Genomic DNA, 11,145 nt, shown 5'->3' with positions numbered 1-11,145 from the left:
CCATTTGATACTTCTGACCAAATGGTAAGTAATTAATTTTAAATGTCAGAATTGTTTAAACACTTTGCAGTATTGATTCGACCATGAGCTCCACTCTATAGCAAATTATTCTAGTGTCAAATGTGAAGCCATCTGGCAGACACCCAAAGCTTGTTTAAAACAGTTCACACAAGAGGACAATGATCCCAAACACAGCAGCAAATCTATTACAGAATGGCTGCAAGAAAAGTGTTTCAATAGCCCAGTCAGTCCACACCTCAACCTGACTGAAACGCTGTGATGAGACCTTAAGAGAGCTGTGCATAAACCAGTGCTCACAAACTTCAAGGAACTGACCAAAGTGGTAAAGAAAACTGGAGGAAAAATCCTCTATAACAATGTGAGAGACTGATAGTCACATAGAAAACATTCACTTCATGTTTTTGTTGCTACCCACATAGCAAAATTGGTATGGCCCCGATCCCGCCCACACAATGTGCTTACACATGGCCCACATACTGCAAAGAATGACGGCCCTATGGTGGCCCCGATCAGGTTTGCCAGAGGTAATCCAAACATGCGCCAGCACAAGGCCAGTTGCAGACACACTGGTGGTCCCGAGCTCTTCCTCCTGAGCTACAGCCACCCACTGGCACAAATGAGTAAACCACCACACCACCCTGAACACGCCCGATCTCATCTGATCGCGGAAGCCAAGCTGGGTTGGGCCTGGTCAGTACTTGGATGGGAGACCGCCTGGGAATACCAGGTGCTGTAAGCTTTTGCACTTCAACACACAAATGACAGTTTAAATGTTGAAACGGATGTGAGGCACTCTTTAAGCTCATTTTCCAATAGGATGGTTAGTGAGTCTTGCGCAAAGAGCTCTTCCGCTCATGTAGTAATGTCAAATTCTTCAAGCGTTACATCAATATCACTGTACATGCACAGAGCACCTGTAGATGTTTTTGTGCAAACACTCACAATTGTTTATGACGTGAATATTGCAGCATTAAGTATGCATTATAACTGTGCTGTCATGTGCAGCTATTAAAAAAAAGTAGAAACTAATCAATATGCTTCACTCTAAATTGTTTTTTAAATCCCAATAAATGGGTTACAGTATCTACATGAACCCCGTTGTCGAGGAAGCCTCTCACTTACGGCCATACCAGCCTGTTCTCATCTGATCTCTGAAGCTGAGCAGGGGCGGTCCTGCATAGTAGCGTCACCTTCACCTTGCTCCGTGTTAGAAACTCCATGATATCGTGTTCCCTGCTCAGGGTAGCACACTGATGCGCATTTATTCAGTACTCTTCGGGACCGCAGTCGGCAGCCAATAAGAGTTCAAACTGGTTGCACATGGGTGTCAGGCTGACACTGCGCCCGCTGCACACTACAAGGTTAACAAGTTCCTCTCGACTGAGGCCAGACGGACTAGCCACAGAGATTTTGTACATTTACAGAATAAATAAGTTTGTGTATTTCCTAAATATTTTGTTGTTGTTGTTTTTTTGTTTTGCACAAAAGCGAAATGCAATGAGGAGCGTTGTCATGAAGCTTTTCCTGAAGCTGCCTCCACTGAGTGAGCAGCGGCGCCCTCTGCAGTTTGTGTGTGGAAGTGCAAAAGCTTACAGCACCTGGTATTCCCAGGCGGTCTCCCATCCAAGTACTGACCAGGCCCGACCCTGCTTAGCTTCCGAGATCAGACGAGATCGGGCGTGTTTAGGATCCTTCCATCGTATTATTCAAGGTGGGGTGGCGGAACCTATTCAAGGTACCATAAGGCAAGTGGTGAGGCACTCCCCTGGACAGGCACCACCACATTTGCATCTTTGGTCCAGTTGGCCAATTAGGATCTCTCTCTCTCTCTCTCTCTCTCTCTCTCTCTCTCTCTCTCTCTCTCTCTCTCTCTCTCTCTCTCTCTCTCTCTCTATATATATATATATATATATATATATATATATATATATATATATATATATATATATATATATATATATATATATATATATATATATATATACTGAACAAAAATATAAACGCAACACTTTTGTTTTTGCTCCCATTCCCCATGGGATGGACGTAGAGACCTAAAATTCATTCCAGATACACAATATAACCATCCCTCCCAAACAGTGGTCACAAATCAGTCCAAATGTGTGGTAGTGGGCACATCTGCTATATTGAGATAATCCATCCCACCTCACAGGTGTGCCACATCAGGATGCTGATCTGACATCATGAGTAGTGCACAGGTGTACCTCAGACTGCCCACAACAAAAGGCCACCCTGGAATGTGCAGTTTTTTGCGCTATTGGGGGTCTGGGGACCCAGAACCGGTCAGTATCTGGTGTGACCACCATTTGCCTCATGCAGTGCAACACATCGTCGCATGGAGTCTATCAGATTGTCAATTGTGGCCTGTGGAATGTTGGTCCACTCCACTTCAATGGCTGTGCGAGGTTGTTGGATATCCGTGGAAACTGGTACACGCTGTCGTAAACGCCGGTCAAGCACATCCCGAACATGCTCAATGGGTGACATGTCCGGGGAGTATGCTGGCCATGCAAGAACTGGGACATTCTCAGCTGCCATCTGCCCTGAACAATGTGAACCATGATTCATCCGTGAAGCGCACACCTCTCCAACGTGCCAGACGCCATCGAATGTGAGCATTTGCCCACACAAGTCTGTTACGGCGACGAGCTGGAGTCAGGTCAAGACCCCGATGAGGACGACGGGCATGCAGTTGAGCGTCCCTGAGACGGTTTCTGACAGTTTGTGCAGAAATTGTTTGGTTGTGCAAACCAATTGTTCCAGCAGCTGTCTGGGTGGCTGGTCTCAGACGATCTTGGAGGTGAACCTGCTGGATGTGGAGGTCCTGGGCTGGTGTGGTTACACGAGGTCTGCGGTTGTGAGGCCGGTTGGATGTGCTGCCATATTCTCTGAAACGCCTGTGGAGACGGCTTATGGTTGAGAAATGAACATTCAATGCACGGGCGACAGATCTGGTTGACATTCCTGCTGTCAGCATGCCAATTGCACGCTCCCTCATTGCTTGTGGCATCTGTGGCATTTTGCTGTGAGACAAAACTGCACATTCCAGGGTGGCCTTTTGTCGTGGGCAGTCTGAGGTACACCTGTGCACTACTCATGATGTCAGATCAGCATCCTGATGTGGCACACCTGTGAGGTGGGATGGATTATCTCAATATAGCAGATGTGCCCACTACCACACATTTGGACTGATTTGTGACCACTGTTTGGGAGGGATGGTTATATTGTGTATCTGGAATGAATTTTAGGTCTCTACGTCCATCCCATGGGGAATGGGAGCAAAAACAAAAGTGTTGCGCTTATATTTTTGTTCAGTGTGTATATGTATATATATGTATATGTATGTGTGTATATATATATATATATATATATATATATATATATATATATATATATATATATATATATATATATATATATATATATATATATATATATATAACACCACACCCAGCACGCCCATGCGGGCGGTTTTATCCTTCAAGCTCGGGTCCTCTACCAGAGGCCTGGGAGCTTGAGGGTCCTGCGCAGTATCTTAGCTGTTCCCAGGACTGTGCTCTTCTGGACAGAGATCTCCGATGTTGTTCCCGGGATCTGCTGGAGCCACTCGCCTAGCTTGGGAGTCACCGCACCTAGTGCTCCGATTACCACGGGGACCACTGTTACCTTCACCCTCCACATCCTCTCGAGCTCTTCTCTGAGCCCTTGGCATTTGCAGCTGGATAGCGTAGTGTTTAGACTACACGCCTTTGGAACACAGGATCGCAAGTTCGATTCTTGCCTGGGGCGTCTGTATCCAGTAAGGGTCCTAAGGCTAGACCCCCTATGCTAAGCAAGCCTACCGCAGACATGAGCGAGACAGATAAATATGAAGGCATGCCGGCCAGATCAACAAGGTCCTCGTCAGGTGTTGAGGAACCAGGGCACCCTGACGAAAAGTGGGCTACTGGAATAAGAAGGCATCGGTGGGCAAGAGATGAAAACAGGGCGTTGTTGGAATGCTACTATGCAAGTAACCCTGGCGGAAGGGGCTACATGAATAGGATGATGGATATATATATATATATATATATATAAATATGTGTGTTAGGTTAAGCACGACTAGCAGTAATCGCCTTGAGTAGCAAAGTAGTTGTTCAAACATCAAGATTTCATTGTGCTTTCCTGAAGTTTTTTAACTTGTGTAGAACTAATTAAAACAAATTTCACTCTAAATACTTAAATAAATCACTTCAAGTCAATGCAAGTATACTACGTTGATCCAACATAATCTGATTACATTAAACCACCAAATACAAACTGTGTTGGTTTGACATGGTCAAAAATGGTTTATTGTACTTGGTTAAATCACGTGGAAAAAGGTGCCATGATTAAATTGTGTTCATCCAACAACAGATTGGATGAACACAGCTCTAAAAGATCTATCACCTCTGGTTTTAAAATATGTTTGAGGGACTACCAACAGCCTTTGATTAGAAGATCTCAGGCTGCGAGAGGGAGCGTGGGGTTCTAAAAGATCAGAAATGTATGCAGGGGCATCACAATTCAAAGCTTTAAAAGTCATTAACAAGATTTTAAAATGAATTCTAGCCAGTGATGAACGTAACACTGGTGTAATGTGCTCTCTTTTTCGTGTCTAAGTTAAAAGCCTTGCAGCAGCATTCTGGACTAACTGGAGACGGTCAAGATTCCTTTTGCTCAAACAAAGAAAAAGGCTGTTATAATAATCTAAGCGAGATGAAATAAAAGCATGAATAACCATTTCTAACTCAGATTTAGACAGCAAAGTTTGCAGTTTGGAGATGTTTCTTAGCTGAAAAATGCAGTTCCTAATTAACTGGCGACAGTGTTGTTCTAGGGACATGGCAGAATCAAACATCACACCAAAGGTACCTGAGGCTCAGGTGAACAGATGAGCCGAGAGAACCAAGATGCTGTTTGATTAGAGATATCTGGTTGTCGAGGGCAATAATTAATGTTCCTGACTTCTCAGAATTCAACTGAGGTATCTCATTGGCTGCTGCAGGTCGTGTGGTTATCCAGAGGCGAGCAGAGGGAAGTAAGTTCCCCCTGTTGAGGTTCGTCTGCAGCACATCTACTGAGGTGGACTTTCTAGGGTCAGTTAAGATCTCAGTATTGTGGAAGTCCAGAGGAAGCTGACACTCATCCAGGCCATCAAAGATTAATATAACCTTAAAGTCTTCAAATCTGCAGATTCCTGCTTTTTTGGTTTCAGTGAAGAAATGATTAACAAATCCCACCAAGCTGAAATGTTCTTCTTTCAGCATATTAAGTTCTCTGAAGGTGATTGGAAATGTGAATTTGATGTCCTGATTGGCTTAATCTTCTGCCCAGTCCAGAGTAAACTGAGTCACTCTCCAACTCTCCTATATCTCTCCCCCACCTGCAGAGTGAACTCCTAGAGAGCAGAGACCCCTGCAAGGATGTAAAAACCTCCCCACCAGCTGAAGAGGCCCCTAGTTCTGCCGATGCACCAGAGACCCCTGTGCCAAGGCTGTGCATGCACCCACCCAAAACCCGGCGATACACCAACCAGAAACCAAGCCCCCAAGGCTCAGCCAGAGCCCCCGCCCAGAGGCAGAGCACCCCCAGAACCCCAACAGTAGTTCTTTAATATTAGTGGAGAAATCATAAACTCTTAAAGTCACCATGTTTCACATTTGACTCAGTTTTCCTGTTAATACTCCATCTACATCTACATCTTTAGTTTCAGTGTCTGAACTATGAACATTTTTGGGTCTGTAGTGTTACAACTGATAATTTACCCTCGCACCCACGCATGCCTCGTGAGCTAAACGTGTATTCACTAGAGTCACCCAAGATCAGTCCTCCTAACTAGTCTAATCACAAAATTATCAAAGGAGACGGTTGTTTGTGATCGTGGCTCAAGAGTTCGGTGGTCGCCTTGTAATCGGAAGGTTGCCGGTTCGAGCCCCGGCTTGGACAGTCTCGGTCGTTGTGACCTTGGGCAAGACACTTCACCCGTTACCTACTGGTGGTGGTCAGAGGGCCCGGTGGCGCCAGTGTCCGGCAGCCTCGCCTCTGTCAGTGCGCCCCAGGGTGGCTGTGGCTACAGTGTAGCTGCCATCACCAGTGTGTGAATGGGTGGATGACTGGTTGTGTAAAGCGCTTTGGGTCCTTAGGGACTAGAAATAGCGCTATACAGGCCATTTACATTTAATCCCTCTTGGATACGTGTAAATGTGTCAATAACAGGAACTATAATAGCATGTGTAAAAAGTTGTAGAAAGCTTTTTTGTTTTTCAAAATGATCTGAAAAACTGACTGTGAACTGATGTCACTTGAGTTTTTAATGCTAAAATGAAAAATGTGAAAATTAAAAATTGTCTGTGGAGTTATGAGGACTGAACTTACCAGGCCTCGGTAGTCAGCTCCTCCCTCTTTAAAGCAGATTACAAACAGGCTGGATAAGACATGATGTCTGCCACTGGTCCTGTTGCATTATACTTGATGTGGGTTACTGAAATAAGAAACATCACAGGTTCTGCTGTATGGTTGTGTAACATATTTGTTATTGATACTGATTGAAAAAAAACTGTTATAGTAGACCATTTCTACATTCCAGATGTTATTATCAGAGTAACGTGTTCCGATTACTTTTTTCAAACAACGAGTAATGTAAGGGATTACTTTTGCAAAAAAGTAATTGAATTACTGTTACTTTCCCGTAAGCATGCTGCATTACTGCTTTACTAAACTGTCATAATTTTGTTTTTGAGTGTGTCTCATGATAATGACATAAACACGTGCGATGCCCGTGGCAGCAACAGATCAACAATGGATAATATGGAGTGCGGGAGAGAGTATGACCATGTAGCGTTAAAAGCATGGAAGTATATTACTTCAAGTTTTATTCCATAAAAAAACAGCATCCGCTGTACACTCAAAACTTCTTTCCATGGCAAAAAATGAAACTTCAAATCTGAGCAAGCACCTAGCACACTGCCACGGTAATGTGAAATTCAAAGAGAAACCCCTGGATCTTTCCACTGACATGACTGCTGCAGCACCGGGTAAACCTCCACTGGCGCCACTCCTGCCTAAACAGGTGAAAATAGATTTAAGAGCGACAGAACTTACAGTGACAGTGCCACCGAGTCTTTGATTTTATTTATTTTTTGCTGTGTTTTACTTGCATCTATCTGAAAGAGCGAGTATAAAAAAAAATGCTGGAATATGCAGAAAATAGGTTTAAATGTTAAACAAATATCTTCAAGTCAAAGACTGCTGCATGTAATTTCATTTATGCTTAATGCAATGTGCATAAAGTTAAAAGATTAAAACTAACATAACAATTTTTAAAAAGAGACTTTTTCATTTAATTCAATTTTATATGATGGATATTGCAGAAAAAAATTGGGCTGAAAGATCTATTGCTTTAAGTGTTCAGGTTGTGTATCATGTTTTTAAATAGAAACTAAGTAATAAGTAACTAATTACTTTTGAGAATAAGTGATCAGTGATGTAACGGGATTACTTTTTTGGAGAAGTAATTAGTAATAAGTAACTAATTACTTTTTTCAACTAACTTAAACAACACTGGTCATTATACAGCTGTTAAACCGAGCTCTACAAGTCTTAAGTTGTGAAAAATAACTGGAGATAACTTATTATATATATGGAGATAGGATCAAATATCACCTGTTAAAAATTGTGTTTTTGCTTTCTCCAGGTAAAAGTATCCTCCAGGTCCAGTGTGTGTGCTGTCTTTTGCTGACATCGAAACAGATTTCTGCAGGGTATAAGCAACTGTGCAACTTCAAGGTGAAGAAGTGTGATATAGTTTACAGAAAGTTTACACCCTCTATTGGTTTCTGTTGAAATAAACTTTTTTAAATCCCACCTGGATATGGTTGAGCTGTATTCTTGCTAAACACTTCAGCAAAAGACACAGAGCTCCCACTACAACATAGAGCTAAAGTTTAATATGAGATTACAACAGGGAAATGGTTCTCAGAATATGCTAATAATACGGATGTCTGCTTCTGATTTGAATAAAGAAAAGTACTGTGGAGAAATTTGTGTATGAACAAAGATGTTGCAGTTAGCCCGTTTTGTGAGGTCTAATTTACATAACAGTTCACTGAGTAAGGAACAGCATAACTTTTGTACTGTACCTCCATGTGATCTGACTATAAAAGAAAAATGCTTTAAATTCCTGGATCACATGACATTTATGAGTTAGTTTGCTTTAGCAAATTATATGTTTTGACATTTTTGTCAAATGAATATCAGATCACATGGCCAATATAGGATTCAGTTTTCTGTTACTGTATTAAATTCAAGCACCAAAATGTACATAATGATTAAATAATATCCCCTAAATGCGTAAAGGTTTAAAACAATGACAGGACAATACAGATATACTGGGATCGCAAGAGTAATTCATAATGTTATAGCTCAGTTGCCTTTTGTATCAAATAAATTAGCTTCGTACATTAAATGCAGAGCTGTCTGTGAATATAACTGACTTCCACTGTCCAGATATGGACTTAGTCCCATGCTATCCCGATCTAGATTATGTGAGTAGGCAAATTTTGTATAACCTACATATCATACATGCAGGGCTGCCTCTAATGATTTCTGTTGAGATAAACTTTATTTTTCATGCAAAATGTAGAGGCTATCAGATGATGACCTTTCATGCAGACACTATATAATGAATCCACAGTATCCATTTACCAGCTTCAGAGAATTTCTCTTCCTGAAGACATCTTCGTCTACTGGTGTTTCAGACGACTGACTGCCAGTTAACCCACCACTCATCAGTCAATCAAAAGATTAAGGTAGGTGTCCTAACGTGGAAAAGTTCGGATTACTTGGAAAGCTATGAAAGCCAGAGCAGGATGTTTATTCAGAGTAATTACAGAGCATTAACCAAATACAAATAATATTTGAATATAAAAGTATTTAAAAGTCACGTATTGTTCTGTTTAAAATCTTGTTGGTTGACAAAGATCCACAAAGTAGATTTTTCAGAGCAATGTGCTGCATGTTTTTAATGATTATTGAATTAAGTAAAATCAAATAAACTACTGTCAACTGCTCCACTAAAACTAAAATGAAACAGACTAATGTAAATGTTTTTGCTGCTTTTCTTCACCAGGGAATCATGATGGTTCAGTGCACCTGTTTACTGCTGCTGCTGCTCTCCACTGCTGTGTTATGTGCAGTAAAATATGACAAATTCATAGTGAAACACACGCTTGTGAAGGCAAATGGTAAAAACGATTGTAACACTTTGATGAAAGATGTCAATGCACTGGAAACTCCAGGAAAGTGCAAGGGAAAAAATACTTTCATCGACGAACGTGACGAGAAAATAATTCAGGTCATTTGTACAGCTGTATCTAAAAAGCAATATGTTAACTTATCATATAATTGGTTTGACTGTGTGACAAAAGATATAATGGAACCTTGTTCATACACACAAGAAAAACCTAATAAGGAGAAGAGGATACTATGTGAAAAAGACAATTCCAAGGATAAATTTCTACCTGTACACCTTGAGGCTGGTAGCGCTCAGGAGAAGAATCAGCAGTTGATTCCAGTTTGAAACTGTTGTGTTGTCTTAACTACTTGTTCAAAGAATTTCTTAAAATGTGTTGATAATCCTGTGACTGTCTTCTGACAAACATGAAGAGGAATTGTAAGGATTTGAGTTGATCACATGTAAGAAACCAGAATAAACTTCTTTCATCCAATTTAATGCTGCAGAGGATTTGTTGCAGAAAAATTGTCTCTTTATTTCTCAATCTCAGGGTTCACAAATTCTTATATGATGTTAAAATCTAAAGAAAAAAATGCTCTGTCCCTCTTGTCTGTGCTATTTTGGGGAGCTTTTAATTTTATATTGAAGAATTTCAGAAATGTTGAGATTAACTTACCAGAATTCTCCAATGCTGCAGTTCACTGACATGTACAGTTCTGGTTAGAAGTTTTTATCCTCTCGTCATGGGCATGAATGTCATGGTAATTTTGGGCTTTTGATGATTTCTTGGAACGATTCTTTTTCCAGGGTGGAATGATTGTGCAGCATACACCTTTAATGACTTTAAGAAAGCAAGACTTGGGGGGACAAGTTGGAATTTATTTTGGACTCATCCACACAGGTTCAAAAGTCTACATACAGCCTCAAATACAGTGGGGCAAAAAAGTATTTAGTCAGCCACCGATTGTGCAAGTTCCCCCACTTAAAATGATGACAGAGGTCAGTAATTTGCACCAGAGGTACACTTCAACTGTGAGAGACAGAATGTGAAAAAAAAAATCCATTAATCCACATGGTAGGATTTGTAAAGAATTTATTGGTAAATCAGGGTGGAAAATAAGTATTTGGTCAATAACAAAAATACAACTCAATACTTTGTAACATAACCTTTGTTGGCAATAACAGAGGTCAAACGTTTACTATAGGTCTTTACCAGGTTTGCACACACAGTAGCTGGTATTTTAGCCCATTCCTCCATGCAGATCTTCTCGAGAGCAGTGATGTTTTGGGGCTGTCGCCGAGCAACACGGACTTTCAACTCCCGCCACAGATTTTCTATGGGGTTGAGGTCTGGAGACTGGCTAGGCCACTCCAGGACTTTCAAATGCTTCTTACGGAGCCACTCCTTTGTTGCCCGGGCGGTGTGTTTTGGATCATTGTCATGTTGGAAGACCCAGCCTCGTTTCATCTTCAAAGTTCTCACTGATGGAAGGAGGTTTTGGCTCAAAATCTCACGATACATGGCCCCATTCATTCTGTCCTTAACACGGATCAGTCGTCCTGTCCCCTTGGCAGAAAAACAGCCCCATAGCATGATGTTTCCACCCCCATGCTTCACAGTAGGTATGGTGTTCTTGGGATGCAACTCGGTATTCTTCTTCCTCCAAACACGACGAGTTGAGTTTATACCAAAAAGTTCTACTTTGGTTTCATCTGACCACATGACATTCTCCCAATCCTCTGCTGTATCATCCATGTGCTCTCTGGCAAACTTCAGACGGGCCTGGACATGCACTGGCTTCAGCAGCGGAACACGTCTGGCACTGCGGGATTTGATTCCCTGCCGTTGTAGT

At 41.6% G+C, this 11,145-nt stretch overlaps 1 long non-coding RNA gene and 2 pseudogenes across 1 annotated transcript; 2 read left to right on the top strand and 1 right to left on the bottom strand.

Moving 5' to 3' along the window:
• Positions 1 to 641: 641 nt before the first annotated feature.
• LOC145424595 (5S ribosomal RNA) lies at positions 642 to 760 on the top strand (annotated as a pseudogene).
• An 847-nt stretch (positions 761 to 1,607) lies between these two features.
• LOC145424596 (5S ribosomal RNA) lies at positions 1,608 to 1,726 on the bottom strand (annotated as a pseudogene).
• Positions 1,727 to 8,764: 7,038 nt separating this feature from the next.
• On the top strand, positions 8,765 to 9,785 carry LOC145424378 (uncharacterized). Its single transcript, XR_013905435.1, has 2 exons — positions 8,765 to 8,867; positions 9,188 to 9,785. It is a non-coding gene; the product is annotated as an uncharacterized LOC145424378 (long non-coding RNA).
• Positions 9,786 to 11,145: the final 1,360 nt, after the last annotated feature.

The sequence above is a fragment of the Astatotilapia calliptera genome, chromosome 23, assembly GCF_964374335.1.
Source record: "Astatotilapia calliptera chromosome 23, fAstCal68.1, whole genome shotgun sequence".
NCBI classification, from domain to species: Eukaryota; Metazoa; Chordata; class Actinopteri; order Cichliformes; family Cichlidae; genus Astatotilapia; species Astatotilapia calliptera.
The sequence above is the reverse complement of the archived record's forward strand: the minus strand, read 5'-3'. Positions and strand labels throughout refer to the sequence as shown.